This window comes from Pseudophryne corroboree, chromosome 6, assembly GCF_028390025.1.
Source record: "Pseudophryne corroboree isolate aPseCor3 chromosome 6, aPseCor3.hap2, whole genome shotgun sequence".
Taxonomy (NCBI): Eukaryota; Metazoa; Chordata; class Amphibia; order Anura; family Myobatrachidae; genus Pseudophryne; species Pseudophryne corroboree.
The window spans coordinates 705,025,497-705,029,069 of NC_086449.1; the positions used below are offsets into that span (position 1 = coordinate 705,025,497).

Sequence of the window (3,573 nt, forward strand, 5' to 3'; positions counted from 1 at the left end):
TTTTGGCAACAGGGTCTTACCAGCATGTGGTTGGAGACCTGGTTGGCATGTCGCAGGGCCAGTTCAGTAAGGTCCTGCGGCGTGTCTGCCAGGCTTTCCTCAAGCGTGTGAAGCAATTTATTGCTATGCCTTTGGATGTTGGTGCCCTAGATGTGGTGAAGCGGCAATTTGCGGAAGGTGGTAGTCGCTTCCCACATGTTATTGGGGTTGTGGATGGCACACATGTAGCTATTCAGCCACCAAAACATAATGAAGAAATTTATAGAAACAGGAAACTGTTTCATTCTCTGAATGTAATGGTTGTTTGTGGGCCATCCCTCCAGATCCTTTCCCTGAACGCAAAGTTTACTGGAAGTTCCCATGATGCGTATGTCATTAGACAATCAGGGATATGGCACAGATTAAGATCAAGTCAACGAGCAGACATGTGGTTATTGGGTGAGTTGTTGCACATATTTTGATCAAAATTTTGTATATTTTTCCAAATTGACTATTTCTAATTTTTTTTTTTCCTCAAACAGGAGACCGTGGATATCCTTGCACCCCCTGGCTCATGACTCCTTACCGTAATCCCAGGCCAGGACCACAGACGGCATTTAACTCCGCGCTTACTGCCACTAGGCAGCTGGTGGAGCGCACAATTGGGGTCCTTAAAGGGCGGTTTCGTGTGCTCCACCGCACTGGTGGCGACATCATGTATTCGCCGGAGATGGCAAGTAAACTAGTGGTCCTGTGCGCTATACTCCACAATATCGCGGTAAGGAGTAGCGTAGAGCTTCCTCAGACAGAGGAATTGCCTGATGAGGAGCCAGGGGTTGTCCGACACTTCGGTGGGGGGAGTGTTACAAGGAGGGGGAGCCAAGTCAGGGCAAGCATTGTTGCTGAATTTTTCAGGTATAGTGTTTTTTTTTACTCTATTGTTACCAAAATAAAAGCACAGTATGCATCATTTTTTATTTAAATGTAGAAATTGTGTTTGCTATTGTAAGGTCATTGTGTAATGCTTTTTGTGTGTTTGAATCTGTTTTTTTTTTAATCTTCAAAAAACAATAACACGTTAAGCTGACAATTTAATTTTGTGTAAAACAATACTGTGATGTTGCTAAATAGTGTCCTTATTTTTTTACTATTCTAACATCATGATTATTTAAACAAAAACACAAACAAATGAAACTGAATGTTGCCCACTTTGTGAATGTCCAGCTGAAAGACCACACAAACTGAGGTGAGTACTCAGATATGTTTATAAATTGATCTAAAACTGTGTGTGTGTCTGTGTCTGTGTTTTTTTTTTTTTTTAATTTTTTGGTTGTGTTTTGCTTAAAATTTGCTTATGCGAATGCGTAGTTCCGCTCGTGCGAAATAACACTGCTCTTCACAGCATTGCAAAGATCAATAAAGTTATTATAAATGACATATGACAGCATAGATTGTGGACCAATCACATGCTAACAGACACTATAAATATATGCCCAAATAAGGAAAACGCCATTGCCATGATGCGTGCGGCACCTTTCACCAGGCGGGAGCTCCGCGTCCTGGTTGCGGTGATGGACCGCCGCGTAGGCCGCGTTGGGCGATTCATCCCCAATCGTGTTAAGCGCGAGGCCTATGCGGAGGTCCGTCGCCTGCTGCGGTCTCGCGTCCGCAGCAGGCGGACCATCATCCAGTTAGAGCGGAGATGGAGTGATCTCCGAAGGAGGACTCCAGAGCTGTTGGCGGAGATCCGCCAGCAAATCCGCACTATGCATGCACGCAGTAAGTAACATTACATAAGATTATTAGGATAAATAGTGCAAATTTTCACTAAGTGGTAGGCTAATTGCAACACTGAGTGAACATTTTGAAAAAATAGGACAGTGTGTGTGGTTAGGGCAAACATTACTGACTGTAGCAAAGTGTCCCTAAACAAGTGCATGTTTTACATAATTAGTAACCAGGCAGGAAACTGTACCAAAAAACTTGATCAGTGCTGTCTATATAATAAGGTAGCTTGAATAGTGATCTGGTGATGTTGGCTAGACAAATCAATATGTCTCAATGGAATAGATACAGGAATGACCGACAAAATTTTTTTTTTCATAATTTTGTTTGCAGTGGGCAACATGAAGAGGTTTGAATAATTTTTTATTTAAAATTCTAAAAAAAACTTTCTTTTACATGGAACCGAACAGTGAAAATTACAATTGATTAGTATGTAATTTAACATGCAAATTTAATTATATTTTAACAATCATTCTAGGACGACCACAACGGCAAGCACCACATGATGCACCAGCTCAGCACCCTTCCCCTTCTCACTCCCCCTCCACTTCCCAGTCCCCCTCCCCTTCTCACTCCCCCTCCCCTTCTCACTCCCCCTCAGCTTCCCAATCCCCCTCAGCTTCCCAATCCACCTCAGCTTCCCAATCACCCTCAGCTTCACAATCCACCTCAGCTTCCCAGTCACCCTCAGCTTCCCAGGCCCCCTCAGCTTCCCAGGCCCCCTCAGCTTCCCAGGCCCACTCCACTTTCCACTCCCCTTCTCAGCCAACCTCTCCTTCTCTTTCTGTGACCCCTTCTCCTCCTTCCCATACCCCTTCTCCTTCTACTTCCAACTCACCTTCTCAGCCCCCCTCACCCTCTATTGGCCTAACATTTTCACCGCCCCCTCGCCCTCTCAATCAGACCCACCCTCTGAAATTACATCCCCAATCCAACCTCCTTCCCCCATCCAGCCTCCTTCCCCCATCAAGCCTCCTTCCCCCATCCAGCCTCCTTCCCCCATCCAGCCTCCTTCCCCAATCCCTCCTCCTTCCCCCATCCAGCCGCCTTCCCCCATCCAGCCGCCATCCCCACCCAGTGAATGGGCAGAGGAAGCCCCTGAAGACAGTTCAGGGAGTCTTCATGTTGCCGAGGAAAGTAAGTGTTTTAACATTTTGTTAAAAATGATTACCTACTTACACTTACAATGACAAAACATGCAGTGTTGTACTGTTGGAATTCTTGTACCAAGGAAAATTATTTGTGTTTTTCTTCATGGTGTACATGTTGCATTTACATTTATTTGAGTGTCATTATATGTCCAGTGTTTATGTGTGCCATGTTTTGTGTGTCCACTCTAGGTCGACACTCATTAGGTCAACAGGGTTGGCAGGACAACAGGGTTTATATGTGTTAGGTTTTCTGGGAAACAGTTAGACCTGAGTGGAGTTTAGTATGTTGTTGTTCTTTTACACTTGTGCCTGTGTATTCTTAATATTTACACTTACAAATCACATGCTTCACTTTGTTAGGCAGCCTAACGACCCAATGATTTGTGGTGTGAAAGTTACACTCACAAAATGATTATTGGATAAAGTCAAACCTGTTTGACCTTATTTAGTAAGGGCAGCTTTCATGGAGTGTGGGCATGCTAGGATATGTTGTCCTTCTGAAGATGTTGATATGCAGTGTGATGATGCAGGACCAACACCCTAAAAAAAATAAACAAAAAAATAACCAAATGGGAATGAATGCCAACATGGTGTAACATTGACGAAGATGGTAGTTATCTTTAACATGGGATGTCGGCCATAGCAACCAATAAGATTA

General features: G+C 44.0%; 1 long non-coding RNA gene across 1 annotated transcript; it reads left to right on the forward strand.

Moving 5' to 3' along the window:
• The first annotated feature begins 712 nt into the window (after positions 1-712).
• On the forward strand, positions 713-3,283 carry LOC134935589 (uncharacterized). The gene is made up of 3 exons (XR_010180272.1): positions 713-894; positions 1,204-1,225; positions 2,243-3,283. It is a non-coding gene; the product is annotated as an uncharacterized LOC134935589 (long non-coding RNA).
• The last annotated feature ends 290 nt before the right edge of the window (positions 3,284-3,573 follow it).